Source organism: Trichechus manatus, unplaced genomic scaffold (genome assembly GCF_000243295.1).
Source record: "Trichechus manatus latirostris isolate Lorelei unplaced genomic scaffold, TriManLat1.0 scaffold00018, whole genome shotgun sequence".
Taxonomy (NCBI): Eukaryota; Metazoa; Chordata; class Mammalia; order Sirenia; family Trichechidae; genus Trichechus; species Trichechus manatus.
In genome coordinates this window covers 7223895-7247039 of record NW_004443954.1, presented here as the reverse complement: position 1 = coordinate 7247039, position 23145 = coordinate 7223895, and the positions used below count along the sequence as shown (strand labels likewise).

Genomic DNA, 23145 nt, shown 5'->3' with positions numbered 1-23145 from the left:
TAAGGAACAGGAGGAAGAGAATGAGGAGGGGAAGAGGAGGCGGGGGCGGGGGGACGAGGAAGATAAAAGCTAATTTTTAAAAATTATTTCCTATGTGGTGGGCATGGTTCTAAGTGCTTTTCCTGAATTATCTTAATATAACAAAACCATATACAAGAATACATGTCAGGGAGGTAGGGACGTGCAATCTCAACAGGAAGAATAGATTAGACTCAAGTTACCATCAAGAATAAAGGGGCCTCAAGGTAAGCTTCACTTCAGATGCTTAATAAAACTAGACACTCACTTCTTTCTGTCTTACGTGCCTGCAACTACTTGTAAAAAGCGTGTGAACTTATAATATCCGTACATTTGTAATAGTTTTTATATCCTTGCACTTAACCATTTTGTACACCTCTTCAACTAGAGTTATTTTTCAATTAGAGAATATACCAGACATATTCATTAACCTATAGGAAGTGAATTCGGCCCTGGGTGATGCAAAAGGTTCACCAGCACCGCTGAAAAAAGGCCTGATGATCTACTTCCATGAGATGACAGCACAGAAAACTCCCTGGAACAGTTCTACTCCGAAATTCATGGGGTCACCACGAGTCGGAACAGACTCAAAAGCAAAGATTTTAGAAAGAAAAATTAAAATCAACATGAATTTACTTAGTGTTTTGTATATGCCCAAGTGTTAAGGATCTCTAACTTATCATTTAGCAGGGAAATTTACAATCTAGTTGGGTTAAGGCTTGGAATGTAGTAGCCACCATCCTGAGCCCAATTTTCAGGCACTGTCAGCTAAGACTGCAATCAGCAGGTATTCTCCTCTCTTAGTGGTACTCGCTGTTGTTAGGTGCCATCGAGTTCATTCTAACTCATAGTGACCCTATGTACAACAGAACAAAATGCTGCCCAGTCTTGCACCATCTTCACAATCCTTGCTATGGTTGATCCCACTGTTGCAGCCACTGTGTCAATCCACCTTGTTGAGGGTCTTCCTCTTTTTGCTAACCCTCCACTTTGCCAAGCATGATGCCCTTCTCCAGGGACTGGTCTCCCCCTGACAACATGTCCAAAGTACTGAGACGAAGTTTTGCCATCTTTGCTTCTAAGAAGCATTCTGGCTGTACTTCTTTCCAGACAGATGTGTTCGTTCTTCTGGCAGCCTATGGTATATTCGATATTCTTTGCCAACATCATAATTCTAATGCATCAATTCTTCTTTGGTCTTCCTTATTCATTGTCCAGCTTTCATATGCATATGAAGTGACTGAAAATATCAGTGATTAATCAACTCGACTGCAATTTTTTTTTTTGGTGGCACTGAAGTCCCACCACCACCATCAACAACAAAAAAACCCAAACCCGTTGCCATCAAGTTGATTCTGATTCATAGCAACCATACTGGGCAGAGTAGAACTGCCCCATAGAGTTTCCAAGGTCATAAATCTTTATGGAGAGACAGTCACATCTTCCTCCTGGGTTCGAACTGATGGGTTCGAACTGTCAACCTTTTGCTTAGCAGCCGAGCACTGAATCACTGCACCACCAGTGCTCCTTCCCCATCAACAAAAGGTGTCCTGTATTTCTGGCTTTCATGTTTAGCTACTGCTAGTGTAATGATCTAGAACAGACTCTAGGGTTGTAGACTGCATAGCAGGATAAGCAAAAGGCCAGGAGTGTCAGCAGACAGACGGCAGTGGGCCCAGTGCCCGCGGCCCCTCCTACTCGGTGTACCTACTACAGTGCAGTATTTCTGCATTTGTTGTTACGTTGCTTTACCATCCCACCATTCATGTAACTTCTTGTCATGTAACATGTTAGCTTGTCATTTCTCTTACTGTACTGCAACCCGTGGGTGAAACAAAGGCTCTATATATTGCTTCTGTATACCTGAAACATGCCTGCTTCACTGTGGCACAATAATTGCTTCCAGAAATGAATACAGCTAAATTGAAAATAGCTATCAGTCTGCTGGGGAATAAAAAAAAATCAGGGCTTTCATCTAATCAAAAAATTCCATTTGCATCACCAGAGGAGGTCCTATAACAGAAAGAAAATGACTTTGGGAATATACAGTCCCAGGTTCAAATTCTAGATCAACCTATCTAGCTACAAGACTTTCATGAATTTTTCTGAGTCTCAGTGTTTTGATCTATAAAATGGGGAATTCCCCAAAGCTGTTCATATACATTTTATTCCATCAAATTCTTACTAAGGGCACGCAGACTAAGGTATGCAAGAAAATTAAGTTTCCTTCTTAAAACTCCTTTATATTCAGATTTACAAAAATATTATTTCCATACTTTATTTTACAAGGATGTGGTCAAATCCTTACTAGAAGGTATATGAAACAAACTTTTCAAAGCAATAAGATGAGTTATGATATAAAGAATCAAAGTCATATTTTTCAAGCTAGATTTAACCAATGATTTAAGAAAACAGCATGCACTACTGAAATATTGTCAGCAGAATTCACAACATTAATTAAACTTTAACTTTATTATGTATATGCTTAAAAACAGCTTTAAAAGAAGAGAAATAAGAAAATGGCAGCTTGTTAAGAAGGCAAATTTTAGGTTGTAGGTAACCAAAGCCTGTTTCTGTGTGCATGATGAGTACTGTTATTTACATAACAAAAACTCATTAGCAATAGAGAAAGTCATAGCATTGATCGTAGAGAACACAGGCTTCCTCTGTAAAAAAAAAAAGGGGGAAAATCGGAGAGCGAGGACAGCCTAATTGTTTCACTTATAAAAGGTAAACGCCATGTCTGTTATTTAAGATCATGATTATCCGAAATATACTCAATATCAACTTGACACTTGTAGGTCAATATGATTGAGCTTTTAGAAAAAAAATAATTGAAAGAATTCTACAGTCACTCATAGAAATATACTCTTTTCTAAATAGAATTTGAAATTTGCTTTTGAATTGAACATTTTCTTCTCTTTGTGTGAAAAGGTTCTATGCAAGTTTCTGATTATGGGAATTGGCAGGAAATTCCTTTTTAACGTTTTTTTTAAAATACAGTAGAACTTCTAAAGTTATTTTTAAAGAGAGGAACAGGAAAGAGAAAGTGAGCTAGCTCCATCCTTCTTTCCAAATAAAATAACTGTTGGTAACAGAAAACCCAAACATAAACCCCACTAAACACATGATCTGTGTAACCTCATCTGAAGCTCAGGAACAGCTTCATATCATTTCTGAGACCTGTAATTTGCTTGATTAATTAATGACAGATTATTGTTTCTGACACTAACACACAGTTTAGCGGCTTCAGGGGCTTTTTTCAGTCTTGCTACTAGCACCACACTGATACTGCTGGGGCGAGGGACCGGCTCATACAATGCCAACTAAGCACTGTCACATCCTGATCTGTACTTAGAAAGTCAGCTTCAAACTTTACTTTACTTTGAAGTTACTTTTTTGGGGGGGCGGGGGGGGGGCAGGGGCTTTGATAGTCTGCTTTTGTTTTTAAGAGAACATACTTCCATAGACCAAACACTACAAATGCAGTGCGGCTTAGTGATAGGCCCAAGGACTCTGGAGCCAGACTGGGTTAGGCTAGCTCATTAAGTCAGGTGCAAATCCTTGGGCAAGTCATCTAACCTCTCGGGGCCTTCCTTCCCCTGTCTTTAAAATGGGGTCATAACGGCAGCTACCTCATAGGTTTCTTTTCAGGATTAAGTGAATTAATGTGAAAAGTGCTTAGAATGGGACCTGGCACATGATACGCACAATGTGCATGCTAGCTATTATAAATGATCTTTCAGTTCCAAGAATTTTATATTCCATTTGCACTATGACTGAAACAGGAACTGTGTTGATAATACTTGGTTTCACATTCACGTCTGTATATTGAAACCACATTGTTGACTGGCCTAAAACTATGAAATTAAATCAAATATTAGTGAATTGTACACTTGAATAAATAGGTAATAAGCATACATGTCTATATTTGTATTCACTTCCTTCTCTTCCTACCTATTTGGGGCCCCATCATGATTACTAATCTTTAGTAATCTAGTAATGTCATTTTAAACAAAGCACATCTATTTAAATGACATGTCGAGGCACAAAAGTTACATGCACAGTTATGGGGAGTAATAATTTTTAAAATGTTCTGTGAATAAAACACTGAAAAAACAAAACATTAACTGAAGTGTTGATGTATATAATGAAAAAAATTTAATGAAGAAGTCAGCTTCACATCCCTGATTTATAATTATTGAGCACTTTCTTCTGACAAGGCTCATTTCGCAGTATCTGATAGGATCAGTTAATCAAAACTTTCCTTTTCTGAGTTCATAATCATTTTTCCACTTAAAACTAGTACAGACAAGGCACAAACTCTCTTTGTGATTATTACATGATTCAATTCAAAGCACATGAGTTACAAGAAACAACTGTTTCACAATATACATTATAGCCCTGGATGTAAAATTTGAATGCTTTGAAAATAAAACGTCCTTTAGTCTCAATTTCAAAGAGAATTTAGACACAATCAGAATATACTTCACATTCTGATGCAAAGATTTATCCAGAGTTTAAATTAACGTAATACATGTGAAGGTCAACAACAGTGTCTTGCCAAAAGTAGTAATGTTTGTTTTTCCTCTTCTCTGCCTACCCCCCTCAAGTTAACCTATATTTATCTCTGCTTTAAAACATCTGTGAAAACTTTAACAACCTCATGAAACTTCACTGTGTTATATAAACAAATGATCAGGTATGTTATTTCCATAATCAGTCCTTGAAATTTTGTCAGAAACAGGAATCTTAACCATCAGAGGCTCTCAGTCAAAACAATGACTTAATTAAAAGGAACGCTGATGTAGAACCATCACAATAAGCTAACAATATCAAATCTATTAGAATAATGTCTCTTATTTGCCAGATCTAAAATGAGAAAGCAGCCCTGATGGCCCAGTGGTTAAGAGCTTGGCTGCTAACCAAAAGGTTGTCAGTTCAAATCCACCAGTCGCTCCTTGGTCTTGACGGCAACGAGTTTGTGTGTGTTTGTTAAAGTGAGAAAAAGATCAAGAAGTGAGTGAGTGTCTGGCTCCTGTGAGTGGCAGTCCTGCTCACAGGGACACACAGAATGCCACCATGGCTGAGTCTGTGAGGACTGCTGCAGCGTTTGGCTCTGGGACTGAACCACTCTGGTGATGGGCCGCTGTGATGTGAAAGGGAGAAGTATTTTATTTTTCCCTTTAAAAACAAGAAGGAAGAAAGAAAATAAGAAGATGGGAAATAGATACAGTGAGCATACTCTGGTTTAAAGTAACATGTTCTGGCATTTAAGATATGTTAAAATAAAAATGCATCCAAAGGATAACAGCAATATTTCACAAAAGACTTTTATTTCATATTTTCAAAAAATACTTTAAACAGAAAGTTCGAACCTGACCTTGGCATACACTATAAATGTATCAGTGAACAAGTTCAAAGAAATAATAATTTAAGTGTTTGACAATAAAGATTTTACAAAACTTTGTAGATATTATGAAGCAGCAGCAACATTAAAAAAAATTAACAAATTTAAATGTCCCAAAGCACTTAGTTACAAAGAAAATCTAAAATCTAGATTCCACTGGGTTAATAAAACAGCTTCTACTGCTGGATATCAGTAACAGACTCATGAAACCAAACTAATTTGTCTAACAGATGTTTAGTTAAGGAATTTTACATTTCTATTCTATTCAAACATAATAGCATGAATAATCATAATAGTTTTCAAAATACATTGGTTGAAAACTATCTTCCATTTTCACTCTCCACTTTATAACCCAGGTAACAGAAGTAATTTTCTGGGCTATAATAAAATGGCCATAAAGAAATGAAGACTTAGAATATAAAATACCTATTTTAATTACAAGGAACTGAAAGAAACTAACAGATCAATTGTAGTCTTCAGCCATTACTCTCTCTATTCTAACTTAAGTCCTCAACTCAATAACTATGACATACTTGTTTCTCAGATAATCTTTGTACAGCTTAGGAAAAGATTTAAAAGTCTCCGTACTCAAGTATAGCACTGGTACATTGTTCAGAGGCTTCCCCATTCACCCTTCCACTGATGTTTATCCTCGCCCATCCCACCCCTGCTCTCCAGTCCATTTCACTTCCCAACGGGGCACAATAAAACTGTGCTGTGACTCTGTGAGACAGAAATGTAACAAATTTCCAGCCTTTGAGGTGAGAACACAAAATTTCAAGTGTACGATCTCTGCTTAAGAAATTTATGTAACTGCCACCAAAAAAAGTCAAACTGCTGGTTTAAAGAAAAGAAAGTCCTCAAATTAATCAATTCTACTTTTCTAAAAAGCAGTAATGACAAACAATTCTACAGACTACAGCACTATAAAAGCAACTTTTCACAGAGACACGCGCTTCAGATTAAGAGCTCCTTCAAAATTCAACTGCCTACATTTGTGCTATATGTTTAACTTGTCATTTAGTCACTATTTAATGCTACATACTTCTAACTCTCCCTTGTTCTTTTTGGAGGACAAGGCAGAGGTGTAGCCGTGACCGAGCCAAAAAATACAATTAACTGTAGATATCCATGAGTCAGCATTTAGACAACAATGGAATACATGGAATTAAGTTAAAATCACAATTAGCAAAGTTCATAGTTACTTCTCGGGTTTTCTTTAGTTATACTGAGTCTCAAGCCAGCAATAGAAGACAGAATGAAAACACCTACATCCAAATGCAAAAGAATTAAAGCAAGAAAGAAAAAACAAGAAACCCCCATGCTTAATCTATCCCTTATCTCTATACGTTGTAAACAGTGGAGAATGACATACACGATCTGAGCTACAATAATAAACTATGAGGTGGGTAAAGGAAGAAGCGAGATTTTATCTTCTGTTTTATCTTTAAGTGGATTCTGGCAAAGGCAGCTGACTCGAATTCAGCACCTGCCTAGAAAATAACATGTGATCTGGCACTTTCTTTTCTAAGTGAAAGTGAAAGGCATTGCTAAAAATCCTACTAGTGGATTCAAACCAAATGTAAAACATTTCCAAAGTTACTGTGGTAACATTTATGGGAAACTCCCCTATCACAGACCTTCTCCATGATGGCTCTATCATTTACATGAGTAGAATACTCAAATTTGAGCTGAAATCTCAGGATCAATAACAAAAAAGGCAGGAAAATACACATTTTATTAGCAATCTGAAAACCGCTTCCCTCTCCTACCATCCATCCATCCTCTTGTTTTCAGCACAGAGAAGCATAGCTGAGAACCCAGAGCCCACCATAACTTTCTCAAAAGATTTTTACCCCAGTGGGACCTTCTCTGAGACCAGCTAACTTTTGATCTAGACAAGACACAGACTGGTAACGCTCTTCATTTTAATTATTTCCAAAGAACACCAGCTATGCCAAAAGAAGTCGTACTTAGAAAATTTCCAGTTTTAAAAAAAAAGTGTTCTTACAGTGAAATAGCTTCAAACAGAAACTCAACTTTATTACCCTTCAAGAAACATCCTTATGAATTTTAAAAATATTTTTAAATTACACTACTTCTAAATTGTGTGATTCCACAATTTAAATTAACCAGAAAAATCAGACACCGCCCTCCCGCCCCATTCCTGGTATACTTTTGAGCAATACACTATGCTTACTAACAGCCCTTTCCTGTCTATCCATATGGAAATCAGGATGCCACAGTTCTAGGTGAAGACTGCCTGAGCGCTTTGTGACCATCCCACCCTCACGAAGCACAACACACCTCCGTCATTAGGTGTGTTACCTTCCCAGGACCACATTCTTAAAGCACTGCTAACTCTGTATCAACAAAACTGATGATGGACATTGTTTCTGTTGCCTTACCCTCTACTAATGTACGCTTATTAAGACTTATAGTTTCCCAACATAACTCAGACATCAATGTCTTTCAAGAAATATGGAGTTAAACTTGCACTGACATTCCTTTTCTAGTTCAATAATTTTTGGTAATACAAGCATATCTCCCAATTATTCTTTACACTTCCCATAGTACCTAGCATGGGCTACAAAAAATTAACGAATATTTCTCAAAGGAAGGAAGGAGCAATGGAGGGATGCGCTGAAGGCAAAAAAAAAAGGATGCAAGAGAGAAAATAGAGTTTAAATATGAATTTAATTTCATAAGAAAAAAAATAAGACAATCTGTTCACATTAATGTGTACATGGAAGAGGGAGGAAAGCAGAATAGTAAAAATGTTTTTAAAACTAGACATAAATAAATAGTTTCCAACTGTCTTTGTAACACACATCAGAAGACAACTTCAATCTACCATTGAACCCATTTTGTCCTAAGTTCATCAGAAGATTCTACCCAGTAGGATTGAGATTGTAGTTTGAACAGTTAAATGACTGATGGCATTCTGAGAACTGTCAAAACATTTGTTATTCTCCAGATCACAGTGCCTACCACGCTGACATTTGAAGTAAATACTACAAAAGCAGTAATACAAGAAAATGTGGGCAGGTTTTGTCTAAAGTAGAAGAGTTACAATAAAGTATTCTAAGACTTAGTTGAGATCAGTACTTTCACTGGACAATGGTCAAAGCCTCAGATCTGTGGCCCTTACAAAGCTGTCCGTCTTCATGGAAATTTATACATCTCTCAGTTAAATCGGACATCTAATCACAAACCCTCTCACATTTATGAATAAAGAGGGAATTCAAAATCCAACCAAAATTTACTTGAAGTGTACTTTCAACCATGTCATATCCAATACAGACATAATTCACTTTATGCTTTGACATGCTTAATATAATTTTTAGTATCTTTCGGGTCGCTATGAGTCAGAATCGACTTGACAGCACACAACCACCACAACACATAACAAGAAAGTGTATTAGGATTACCTGAAGTATGCGACTATTGCACTGTGAAAAACTTCTCCTTCCGCATGTGAATATCGAAAAGTTTGGCTCTACCTAGTGTGTGGAAACAATTCTTTATCTACCCCACTACCCTATCCTCTCACCTCAAAATCTTCCAGCAGAGAGAAAATGAACTTGTAAATAAACCTAAAACCAAATCAAATCCACTGCCGTTGAGTCGATTCAGATTCACAGTGGCCCTGTAAGACAGAGTAGAACTGCCATGTAGGGTTTCCAAGGCTGTAAATCTTTACAGAAGCAGACTGCCACATCTTTCTTCCATGGAGCAGCTGGTAGGTTCAAACTGCCGACCTGTAGGTTCGTGGCTGAGTGCTTTAACCACCATACCATCAGGGCTCCTTAAATAAACCTAAAGTATATATAAATCCAGTGAGTTTAGCTTTCCATAGTGAAGGGAAATAGCATTTCAAGTCTATGTTGTCAGGCAGATTTATCTAATTCTTGCTTCTGTTTTGACTATCAATTCTAAGTAAATTTTATTGGCTAACTTTAAAAATGTTTAAAATGTGAGGCTGGAATGGAAATACTGACTTAGCTATAGATTAAAAAGCATAGTTCAGTCTGTTAAATAAATTTAGCCCTTTTTAACTCAAACTACAGAATCCCCTTTTCCATATGTTCAAATCTGGAATTTGAATTTCCACTCATACACACAACCCCTTTTGGGAAGTGTAAGAAAGTATAATTAATCATGTTTTCAAATCAAAATTTTAAGGTATACTCAATCGAAGTTGCCTTCAAGAATATTTCCTCTGTAATATACATTAAAAATCCAAAATACATTTAGAAAATATTTTCTATTCAAGCGTCTGGGGTCTGAAAAGCTTGTGAGTGGCCACCTAAGATACTCCACTGGTCCCACCCTGTCTGGAGCAAGAGAGAATGAAGAAAACCAAAGACACAAGGGCAAGATTAGTCCAAAGGACTAATGGACTACAACTACCACAGCTTCCACCAGACGGAGTCCAGCACAACTAGACGGTGCCCGGCTACCACCACTGACTGCTCTGTCAGGGATCACAACAGAGGGTCCCAGATGGAGCTGGAGAAAAATGGAGAACAAAATTCTAACTCACAAAAAAAGACCAGACTTACTGGTCTCACAGAGACTGGAAAAACCCCAAGCGTATGGCCCCCAGACACCCTTTTAACTCTGTGCTGAAGTCACTCCTGAGGTTCATCCTTCAGTCAAAAGATTTAAAACAAAAAAAAAACAAAAACTAAAAAAACCATTGCCCTGGAGTCAATTCTGACTCATAACGATCCTATAGGACAGAGTAAAACTCCCCCATAAGGTTTCCAAAGAGCAGCTTGTAGATTTGAACTGCTGACCTTCTGGTTAGCAGCCAAACATGTAACCACTGTGCCACCAAGGCTCCAGGAACCCAAGGTTGAGCAGGGGAATATGTTGACATGTCATGGGGTTGGCAACCAATGTCACAAAACAATATGTGTATTAACTGTTTAATGAAAAACTAATTTGCTCTGTAAACCTTCATCTAAAGCATAATTTAAAAAAAATAGGCAAAGTATGTCAACAGACATTTCTTCAGAGCATATAAAAAAAAAAAAAATTCCTACTCAGCATTGAAAACAAATGAGAAGTTTTTGTTCTATTTGAACCAACTTTGCAAGGTTGCACCACTTTATTTTTCAAATAATTGGTGGAAAAATTTCCCCCAAAATATAAATTACACCTTGCAAGATAAGGGTTCTAAGTAATTCTGTAGTCACTGTATTTCATACAACCTGTTCTTTGTAGAAAAAGTGATTTATCCAACAATAAACCAGAGCTACAATTTCTAATACTGCAAGACAGAATGAATGTTGATTCATAGTATACCATGTTTATAATGCAAAAAACAATCCAAATGGTTTCCCCCACGTCACCTTCCCGAAAAGTAAGTATGAAAGTCACAGAATGGAACTTTAAATTGTTTAGGTAGTCAGTAAATTTCAAATGTCTCATTATGTTTCGCAGTTTGAAACAGAAGTTAAAAGTTAAGACCTGTAATGACTTGTGAATTAAATACGAACATGATTTGAGTAACCCTACCGCCATAAATAAGGAGCCCTGGTGGCACAGTGGTTAAGAGCTCAGCTGCTAACCCAAAGGTCAGCTGTTGGAATACATCAGCCACTCCTTGGAAACTCTACGGGGCAGTTCTACTCTGGCCTATAGGGTCGTTATGAGTCATAATCGACTCGGCGGCAACGGGTTTGGTTTTTGGGGTTTTTTTGGTAGCACAGTAGTTAAGAGCTCGGCTGCTAACCCAAAAGGTCTGCAGTTCAAAGCCACCAGCCACTCCATGGAAGAAAAATACGGCAGTCTGCTTCCGTAAAGATTTACAGCCTTGGAAATCCTATAAGGCAGTTCTACCCTGTCCCATAGAACCACTATGAGTTGGAATCAACTCAACAGCAATGGGTTTGGGTTTCTTTGGTATTGCCATAAACAGGAGCCCTGGTGGCAAAAACAGTTAAGTGCTAAGCTGCTAACCAAAACGTAAGGGATTCAAACCAGAGCTTCAAACCCTGCTGAGAATTTGCATTTCTAACAAGTTCCCTGTTGAGAATTTGTATTTCCACTCTAGATGTACTAAATCAGAAACTACATTTTAACGAGATCCCCAGGTGATTCTTACGTATAAGTTCCTGGGAACTTGTTAGAAGCCCTGGTTTAAACCCACCAGCCACTCCGTGGGAGAAAGATGTGGCAGTCTGCCTCCATAAATATTACAGCCTTGGAAACCCTACGTGGCAGTTCTGCTCTGTCCTACAGGGTCGCTGTGAGTCGGAACTGACTCAATGGCACTGGGTTTGGTGTTTTTTTTTGGGGGGGGGTTATTGCCATAAATAGACTTGTAATCAGGGATATTTAACTCAGTAGTTAAGATCAAGGTCTTTGGCGTGGCAAACTGCCAATTAATTGACATGTCCTTGGAAAAGTCACTTAACCTCTCTGAGCTTCAATTTCCTTATCTGTTGTTTTGAAGATAAATGAAAAGCACTTACATGATGCCTGACACAACAGTGATGAAATAGTTGCTGTTATTAGTATTATCATTGAAATTTCTGCAAGTTGCGTTTGTTATTAGATGTGAATCAGAAATGGTTGTATAATTCTAAAATTTTACTAAAACACCTAACAGTCTGACTTAGTTCTTTCTATAAATGACATATTATAGTGGCAGAAGAAGAGAAGAATCTCTGAAGAAGACAGAGCAAAAAGCAAAGAGAAAACAAAAAGATAAGCGCCTAATAACAGCAACCAATATCCTAGAAAACTCCCATGGACACAGGGAAATGCATGGTCAGCTATAGCTTGGATAATGAGTTCAAACATCAATATACAGGTCAGGAAAATAACTCAAAAATTTCCTCAATCTAGAAACAGAACGCTAATTAAGTAAGTTACGTTTTGTATCGAAAGACAGATAGTGGGAAACTTTTACTTATTTGGTTAACAGAGACTAAAACTGGACAACTGTCAAATCTACTTCACTTTCTGGAAAAGTAACACCAAACATATCCAATGTTAACATGATCTGGTACGGAGGTGGAAACTGGCCACACCTGCTTCAGGATTTTTCTTTACTGGATCCTAAGAACCTTCCGGCATACTGACAAAATAAACGGGGAATAGGAAGAGATATCCTCTGAATTCTACCCTCATTAAGCATACTTGAATATATAAAGTATCTGACATAGCTCATTTCTTATAACATTTGAGAGCATATATTTTAAGTACACAATATAATTTCATATCCAGAAATAAGTATAAGGAACTATTTCCAATTTGAATTTACAGATGCAGAATTCCATGACTGTGAATGTAAATATCTTAATATTTATTACTCAATAAGTAATTAACATTTATTCAGCATTTACTATACATCAAGCACTATCCTAAGAGCTAAGAATGCTGTTTTGAACAAGACAGACCTAATCCCAATGCTAGGGAAGTTATACTCTAGTAGGGGAGACGACAAACAAAAAAATAAATAAAAATATATCATGTGGTAATAAATATTAGGATAAAAATAAAACAGGATTATGTGATAAGGAGTGACTCAGAAGCTATTTCAGACTGGGTAGACAAGAAAGGTCTGCTTATTACATTTTATGACAACTACACCCAGAAGTCAGAGATTTGCCTCCAACATTTATAGTAACTTCTTTCTGATGCTTTTACTCTAATTTGGTAGGAGACGAAAATTACTACTACCATTCAAATATTTTACATATAAAAATAAATGTAATCATTTTGCCAGGCTATGACATTATAATTTGACTTATCACTGTATATCTGTATTTAAAATAATGTGTAACATTTTGCTGCCTCTGCATCCTTCCTAATATACACAGTGACCACTGATAGATCGATACGGTTATATTACCTTCTATTTTGCAATAAAATTTGCTAAATTATAAATAGAATAATTTTAAAAAACTTGATTTTATTTAGAAATTCAAATATCCCAGTACAAAGGCTTCAACTTAACTCACCTGTGTCTGTACACAGTGCAGAAGATTTATAACTCTGTAGCCAAATCCAGGAGAAATCTGCAATATGAACAAACAAACAAACGTGAATAAATTTTGCAGAATCTTGGTGGACTCCTTAAAGTAGATGTGATTCTTACCACCAATATATAATAATACTCATTGATTACCGCCAATGTACAAGTAAAGCTGTCAGCTGCTGAGTTGACTGCGACCATGGCAACCCGCACGTGTGCAGAGTAGAACTGCCGCATACAGTCTTCAAGGCTGTGACCTTTCTGAAGCAGATCACCAAGCCTTTGGGCGCCTTCGAACCGCCCAACCTTTCAGCTAGTAGTCCATCCAGGGCTTTACCATTTGCGCTACCACACAATTGATACTCTTTAATAATATCTCTCCATTAAGTTGTATGGTAAATCAAGAGGTAGACTTGCTGCATTACTTCTATCTGTACAAGACAATGTGAAATATATAAGACCACAATCCCTTGTGAATTACAAGGTTTCTACTGTATGAATTCAGAGTTCCCGTCACAACACTATGCTTCCCTATAACTGCAGTTTAATCACTAGTCTTCCCCACTAGACGGGCTGGTGAAAGCAGAGGCCCCAGTTGCACCTTTCCACACTACATTTCTGCGGCTAGCACAGTACCTACAACCACGTACACACAGTAAATGTTTGTTGAATAAACAAATAAATGTAATTCAAAAACTGATCATAACTTACTGATACTCAGAGTCTACCTGTATGGAACTGTACGGAACTGAAATTATGGAAACAAAAATCTGTGTCATAACTGCTTTAAAGAAAGAAGTACAGACATGACTAATTTGTTATTTCAAGAAACGTCTTGACAGGAGTAAAATGACACTATGAAAACCGTAACAATTTGCAAGAGAAAAGGTGGGTAAGAAAAGGAAGAACTGGACACTTTCAGTAACCAGGAAACTGCTCACCAAGTTTCTTCTAGGTCTGTAGATCTGAGAGCAAAGAGCTTAACTAGAGGGACCCAGAGCATTTTATCTGATCACTTTTCAAACTTTTTTGATATGAAGACAAAATATGTGCTTATGATATTTTATATGTATTAATGTTTACCACATGTATGTATTTTATGGACTCAAGAAAAATCTGTTGATTGCTACTAGTAGTGGTGCTGAGACTTGTTTTTTGGACTATTAAATACTACTAGACTTAATCAGCTTCAAGGAATGTTTTTACATCTAAGCCACTGGAGTTTTTTTCCCCCCTCAGGTGGCATCCATCAGTAATAATAAATACTCTAGATTTATTATCAAATTTAAAATAGTAATAAATCTTTTAAAAGCCCTTTACTCTTTAGAATAAATAGAGCCCTGGTAGTGCAGTGGTTAAGAGCTATGGCTGTTCACGAAAAGGCCAGCAGTTCGAATCCACCAGCCACTCCTTGGAAACCCTCTGGGGCAGTTCTACTCTGTCCTATAAGGTTGCTAGGAGCCGGAATCAACTCAATGGCAACAGGTTTGGTTTTCTGTTTTATGAGTAGGAAAACGTTAATGTTAATTAAATTTACAAAGTACCACGTTTCTGGGGTAGTGGAAACATCTACTGCATAATGTAAGAGGTCTAAAGGGGAGAGAAACAGAAAATTTTGCATTCTGATTTTTATCAGGCCTCGATCAGTCTTGAGATAATCATATGTAATGAAATGTAGCTAGGGTATTAGTCAGAAACGATTCATGAAAAGCAACAGGGAATCTGTATGCAAATTAGAAGTTATCACATTAAGTAAAACAAATGAATTCTACTCATGTGGCAGTCAGTAAGCAGCGTGCAATAACTTTTTGTTGTTACTGTTTATTATGTAATAGGAGTCATCAATTCATTCTAGCACTAGTGGGGTAAATTATGCACTATGCTGGCCTACTTAAAACCCATTATAATTCTACACAAACAACTGATTCGCTCAAGGACATCACACTACGCGACAATCACAAGCTAAAAGTTGCACTGTTTGTAGGAAAGACACTAAACGATTACTGCTTGATCTATACTATTCATATATTTATTAGTATGCTAATACAGCATGAGGCAAAAGTGCCAATGCACTCATGCTAAAAAATATGTACAGACGACAGAAAGAACATTATAGAAGCCCACAGTATAATATGGTATCTTGGTGTAACATTTTAAACAAGTAGAATTAATAAAATATTTAGAAACACAGAACAACAAAATGCTTTACAAGTTATAAGGGAAAATAATAAACGTTCTATAATAAATAAGCATCCTACTACTCTTCTATCAGTCTTGATGGTTTTCAAAAAAAGCCCCTCTAGGAACGGGTTTCAAAAGAAAAAGGAAAAAAGAGATAACCCTGGGCTTGGCAGAGAGACAGAAAGAAAGATAGGAAACTTGCTAGTAAAGACAAAGTGAGATACATACGGTTCAGTCCTTTGCTGCTAATTGAAAGGTCGGCGGTTGGAACCCACCAGCTGCTTGGAGGGAGAAAGACGTGGCAGTCTGCTTCCGTAAAGATTAAACGAAAAAGAAAAAAAAAGCCCCAACCCTATTGTCATCTTGTCAATTCTGACTCAGTGCCCTAATAGGACTGAGTAAAACTCCCCCATAGGGCTTCCAAGGAATGGCTCGTGGATTCTAACTGCTGACCTTTTTGGTTAGCAGCTGAGCTCTTACCCACTGCACCACCAGGGCTCCTGCTAAAGATTACAATCTTGGAAACCCTATAGCACAGTTCTACTCTGTCCTATACGGTCGCTATGAGTCTGAGTCGACTGGATGGCAACGGGTTTGGTTTTTTTTCCCTCTTACTGCCACTGCATGGGCTAAAAAGATGTACTTCCTCTCCACAAAGCGTAGCTCACTATTATAAAGCTGTGTGGAATAGGTGGAAGAAGTTAGGATTTAGCTCCATCAGACAGAACAGGTTCACCATAGAAACGCTGCTGCTGTCAATGTCAGTAGTGGTATCAGCAGCGGTAGCTGGTATGTGACCTAGGGAACGTTACTGAGTATCAACTATAAAATGGCGATAATACCCTCCTTGCAGCATCTTGGAAGTATTAAGTGAGATAATTACATAAAGCACCTGGTACATAGTCGGCATTGTAATTATGATCCTGCCAAATACTGCTGTTGAATGCTGCTGGCTATGACAGGAAACTCAATAAAATGCTGAGAAAGAGAAGCTTCAGGCCTACCCTACCCCAGAGTCCGTGCATGCTCTTACCCAGCAAACTGTTATGGAAGGTCACTGTGTTGACAGTGCTCTCATTTTACCACCCTGATGTGAAAAGGAAGACTGCAGCAATGTGTTCAACCTGAAAACGACTTTCTTGAGGTTTTTAGTGTGGTAATAAGGACAGCAAAACACAAAACTAACACTCGTTCCGTCACGCCCTAAATACCCTACACCCCTGGTGGACACTGTTAATGGACCTTGGCATTCTTTTTTGCTGAGCCTCAATGTGGCCTCACAATTTTCTGAAAGTTGTCACCAATCAAAGAAAATCATCACCAACTGATCAGAGGTGGTATGCAAATGAAAATATATTGGTCAACCCAGCCAACTAACTTGATTATTGATGGAAAACTGAAAATATGGCACTTACTTATGGAAAGAGATCACTGACCAAAAGGGGAGCACTACAACTGTCATACTTCCTGTTCCAACACAAGTCCTATACTGGTCTTCTTGTTATTCAGCCAGCACCACCCGGTCAACAAGCCAGTCAGACAGCTTGGCAAAAGTGAAGTGGACACATCGGGAGAGCAAGAAAAGATGAAAGAAGTAGTACTGATAAAATTACTTGAGACTTTTCAACAGTTCCAGTCAAGCACATCTGAACATATACCCGTAAGTGTATACCCATAATGGATGATTAGTATCATAATGTTATTTTCTTTTTGTTCAAACAATAAAACATGAAACACAGCTGTAACTCAGTGTGTTTCAAATCATATCTATACCCTCAAGGGGAATGCTATATTTTCAAGATTTAATTTTGATAACTATTTAAGATTATTCAACAGAATATTCTAATTTGCTATATGTGTGTGTGTGCGTTATACATAAAAGTGCAAAAGTATCCTGAAATATAGCTTTCATATTACTTTTAATAAACTATTGTAATATTAAAATCTCCATGTTGTTGAACTGCAAAAGTTTTAATAGTGTAAAGAATGTGTACTAGATATGCAAGGTAAAATTTTTCCCCAATTATTGAGTTGATAGTGCTAAAAGTGAGCATCTAGGCCACAGAGAAGAATAATTACGAATTAATTAACTTCTATATATACTTCAGACAAGCGTATATTTTCCTTCTTTTTTAAAGGGCTATATCTCCACTGCAGACCATGAGTAATTCAACTAATGAAACTATTCAACAAGCAATTTTCATTTTTCAAATTCTTTTTTAAGAGGGTCAGCAGTATCATGTCAAAAGCCCCTTAAATAACACTTAGCCCTTGTAACTTATGTATAAACATTAATTAGCTAGACTTCTAACTGATTATTTCTAACTATTCATTTTGTCTATTAATACATATTTAAGTCAATTTAGCCAGAAAAATCTTTAGTTTACTAAAACTGGTGATTAAAATTAATTGAAAGTACATCTTAAGAAGTTCTTTTGCTATTTTAACTCAATTTAACAAAATGCTTCAGCTAATATAATTAATCATAAGTTAAACAAGTAGGTTTATAATTTCACTTAATAATTTTTCATGCATGCTAAATGTAAGAACAGTCCTAAGCCACAATTAAAATAGGTTTAGAGAAGGAAACATCAGTTAAAGAATTCCTAAGCTGCAGTTAAGATACGTAATCACAAACACAACTGACATGTGTGATATAGTAAAAAATAATGTACCCATAAAATTCACAGATCTCATTATGACCATTGCTTTCAATTTTCTCTCTTATCTACCATAGTCATAATCAATACAGGGAAGCAAATATAGTAAAGCACTATCTCTCCAAAGACTAGTATTCTTGATCAGAGACTGACCTAGAAGAAAAATTAATCTCGTATTTGTAGTTAAATGTACAAGGCTCGGATATGGAAGAGAACTAAAGATACTAAATTTGAAGCCAGTAACCTGAAAATGGAAACGCTGGTGGCGTAGTGATTAAGAGTTCGGCTGCTAAGCAAAAGGCTGGCAGTTCAAATCTACCAGGTGCTCCTTGGAAACCCTATGGGGCAGTTCTATTTGGTCCTGTAAGGTCGCTATGAGTCGGAATCCACTTGACGGCAACAGGCTTTCTTTAACCTGAAAACAGCATTGAATTCATAGAATGGTTAAGATTTTGTAGGGAGAAGATAAAAAGAAAGGAGAGCTGGGAGTCTGGAACTAAGCTCTGAGGAACTCCTCCTGATACAAAATATATAAAAAAGGAATAGGCCAAGAGAATGAGAAGAATATCTAAGAGGTAGAAGGAAAACCAGTACAGACAAGTATTGTAGCATCCGAGAGGAGGTAATTCCAAGGAAAAGGTGGTAAACATTGTTCAATGCTACTGAAAATTAAAGTTTCTATTTGATTTTGTTGTTGTTAGGTGCCGTTGAGTCGGTTCTGATGCATAGAGACCCTATGTAAAACAGAATGAAACACCGCCCGGTCCTGTGCCATCCTCACAATCATTGCTATGCTTGAGCCCATTTGTGTCAATCCATCTCGTTGAGGGTCTTCCTCTTTTTTGCTGACCCTCCACCAAGCATGATGTCCTTCTCCAGGGACTAGTCCCTCCTGATAACATGTCCAAAGTACCTGGGACAAGTCTCACCATCCTTGCTTCCAAGGAGCACTCTGGCTGAACTGCTTCCAAGACAGATTTATTCGTTCTTATGGCAGTCCATGGTATAGTCAATATTCTTTGGCAACACCATAACTCAAAGCCACCAATTCTTCTTCGGTCTTCCTTATTCACTGTCCAGCTTTCACATGCATGAGGCAATTGAAAACACCACGGCTTGGGTCGGGCACACTTTAGTCTTCAAGGTGACATCTTTGCTTTTCAACACTTTAAAGAGGTCTTTTGTAGCAGATTTGTGTAATATAATGCATCGTTTGATTTCTTGACTGCTGCTTCCATGGACGTTGACTGTGGATCCAAGTAAAATGAAATCCGTAACATCTTCAATCTTTTCTCTGTTTATCATGATGTTGCTTATTGGTCTAGTTGTGAGGATTTTTGTTTTTTCTATGTTGAGGTGCAATCCATACTGAAGACGGTGGTCTTTGATCTTGATCAGTAGGTGCTTCAAGTCCTCTTCACTTTCAGGGAACAAGGTTGTGTCACCTGCATATCGCAGGTTGTTAATGAGTCTTCCTCCAATCCAGATGCCCCATTCTTCTTCATATAGTCCAGCTTCTCGGATTATTTGCTCAGCATACAGATTGAATAAGTATGGTAAAAGGATACAACCCTGACGCACACCTTTCTTAACCTGAAACCACTCAGTATCCCCTTGTTCTGTTCAATCGAATTTTTCTTTGTTTTTTTTTGATTTGGCAACCCAAAATTGTTGATGACCTTCAGAAGAGTAGTTTCTTTGGCATGATAAAGATATAAACCAGACTGGAAAAGTTGAAGTGTTAATAAATGTTATGGATTGAATTGTGTCCCCCGAAAATATGTTGGAATCCTAACTGTGGGAACAGGGGTTTGTTATGCTAATGAAGATATATCTGTGTAGGCTGTGTCCTAAACCTAATCACTTCTGAGTTATAAAAAGAGCATATTAGACACAGGATCTAGCACAAAGAGGGTGTAGTGGGGGTGCTACATGCCATGTGAAGATCACCAAGGAACTGAGGAACACAGGGCTACTGAAGCTGAAAGAGACAAGGATCCTTCCCCAGAGTTGACAGATTCTTCCCCTATAGCTAGTGCCCTGAATTTGGACTTCTAGTCCCTGAACTGAGAGAAAATAAATTTCTTTTCTTTAAAGCCACTCATTTGTGGTATCTGTGTTACAGCAGCACTAAAATAAAACAACAAGTGAATAGGTAAGAAAGACATGGACACAGCATGTACAAATGATCTTTATCATTATTACCTTACACTAAAATTCATCTTCCCCTCTAAACTCTGAGCTCCTTGAGGACAAGGATAAGGTCTTATCCATCTTTGGATAAGAAGACAACATGCTGCTGGACTAGTGACTTTTAAACAACTTTCCTGCAGAGGTTCTGGGGCTTTAATTACGGTGCTCAGTCAAAAAATTCAGTAGTCTTTAACAGAATTACAAGGGGAAAAAGAAAAAAGTTATTAGGAAAGGATTAATCTTTCTTTAACAGAGGTAAAATGCTCAGGGATGATTCCCCACCAAGACTGGAACATGAAACCGTGATAGCCAATCAGTCTCCCAAAGATATAAAGGCCCAACACACTATCAGTAGAATTTTAACTGCTTTTTCCTAAATAATGTAGATGATTTTTGTCCTAAATGTTTCCCCTCACTTTCCTTGAAATAAGAGCAACAGTTACTGGAACCTACTTTATGCCCCAGAATAGTAGCAAAGATTTCCATATATTATCAGTTTATTTCTCACAATAAACCAGTCTGTGAAAAACGTCAACCTTCCTTAATGAAATAAAATCTAGGCCCCCAAATACTAACAACAGAGGAAGAATATGCGCTTGGCAAGAGAGAATAGGTCTATGAATCCCACCATCTCAGAAATTCCACCTTCTCTTAGGTTTTTCTCCTTAATTACTGTTGTAACTCTGGCACAAAGTCCATGAGCACTTTGCACTTCATCAGAATGAAAATTTTTGTGCATCAAAGGACTTATTAACAAAGTGAAGAGACAACCAACAGAATGGGAGAAAACATCTGGGAACCATATAACTGATAAGGTTTTATATCCACAATATATAAAGAATTCCTATCTTCAACTCAACAACAACAACAACAAAAATCCAATTTTAAAAATGGACTAAGGAATAGATATTTCTCTGAAGAAGATATACAAATGGCCAATCAGTACATGAAAAGATATTCAACATAGTTAGTCATCAGAAAATCACAGTTCAAAACCACAATGAGATACTACCTCATATTCACTAGAATAACTGTTCTCAGAAAAATGGAAACAAGTGTTGGGAAGGATGTGAAGAAACTGGAACCCCTGTGCACTGCAGGTGCAAATGCAAATTTAACTCTTTCTGAGTTCGCTTCCTCTCCAAGGTCCTGCCTCTTCCCCAGATGATTGTCACCTTCAATCCCTACCTCCTGCAGGCGAGGTCATATCTATTCACAGTATATGACAACATCCAGATAATCATCAATTAAATACAATAAAGGAAACACTCAGTTTAAAAAATACTCACAGAGTACTTAGAAGGGTGGGAAAGGAGTGTCTCCTCAAAGGGAAGATGTTATACAATACTCATTTTATAACAAGAGGTAACACAATTTGTCTAAAGCCAAAAGAACTTGTGATAGAGCTAGATGTCAAATGTAGGTCCATCTGATTCCGGGCCCTGTGATTTTTCTACTCTGATTGTCCCCTAGGCACAAACTCACCAAAAAACCACAGTAACAAGAACCAAATTAAAAAAAAAAAAAAAAAAAAGTTGAAAACAGTATAATATATGGGCTCATGGCTGAAATTTTATAGTAAAGTAAGTTGTTTTTCTTTAAGTAAAATTACAATTTCATGATACAATCAAATATATAAATGTTTTACAGATTTCTAGAAAGAAAATGCTATTCCAAAAGCAGCACCAGGGTACAAAGAGAAAAGCTTTGCAACCCCCTATGAAGAACAATGGAGAGCTTACTCTTGGAGACTGCAGTTAGTACCTGTTCACATTTTTATAGCCTATCATTATGATTTTTCCACCTTGTTAAACAATTAAAAATGCGATTCTTCATTTTACTAACTGTCTAGATTCTGTATTGGGGAATACAGGAGAAAACTGGACCCTATGGCAAAGGTACCATTTTGAATAAAAATTTTAAGATTTGAAAGAAACTTGGAAATCATCTATTTCAACTACTCAGTTTTACAGATGAGAAACTAAGGCTCTACTAATAACACAATGCTTCTCCGACTTATACTAACGGAGCTTCTGTGAACCCTGAAACAATTATTATCCTAAAAACTTTAACCTAACCATCATAACTTAACCAACTGCTATGGAAATCATCATCAAATATGTATCAACCTTCCCATCTCAGAAGGGTACTATGACACAGAAAGGTGTAAAAAGGGCTTGTAACTTAGTGTGAATCTAGGACTTAAGGATACAGTATCTAACAATAAAATTATAAATAAAACTGGAAACCTGTGAAGATGTGCCTTCCAACAACTTATGATACAGAATAACAAGCAGAGCTACCTTTTATTAAGCTCCAGGTGCCAGGAACTCTGCTAGAAATTTTATTTCTAATACTTCCCATAGATAGGTACTTACAAATTCCATCTGGCAGATGAGGAAACTGAAGATCAGAGAGTCTAAGTAATTTGCTCAAGTTAAACCAGAAAGATGAAGAACTAACAGCCTCCACTCTTCCCCTTTTGCTTCTGTCCTAGGTCCCTCAGCCAGGCTCCACTCCTCTGCACTTCTACTGTACGCATTTCATCCCTCTTCCCCAGAAAAAGGGATCTGACATCAAGAAGATTCTTTTGTAACACCCAACTATTACAAAAAGAGCCACAAACAGCAGTTCATCAAGAAACACTACCAGCAGATTGCCCTAAAATGCTTCACTACCCAGAATATTCG

At 37.3% G+C, this 23145-nt stretch overlaps 1 protein-coding gene across 8 annotated transcripts in view; it reads right to left on the bottom strand.

Moving 5' to 3' along the window:
* NCOA2 (nuclear receptor coactivator 2) overlaps positions 1 to 23145 on the bottom strand; it is a 304968-nt gene that overhangs the window by 175553 nt on the left and 106270 nt on the right. For all 8 annotated transcript variants that reach the window (XM_023727750.1, XM_023727751.1, XM_023727747.1 and 5 more), the window contains one exon: positions 13408 to 13464. The gene's annotated coding sequence lies outside the window, so the exon portion shown is untranslated. The remainder of the gene's footprint in view (positions 1 to 13407; positions 13465 to 23145) is intronic.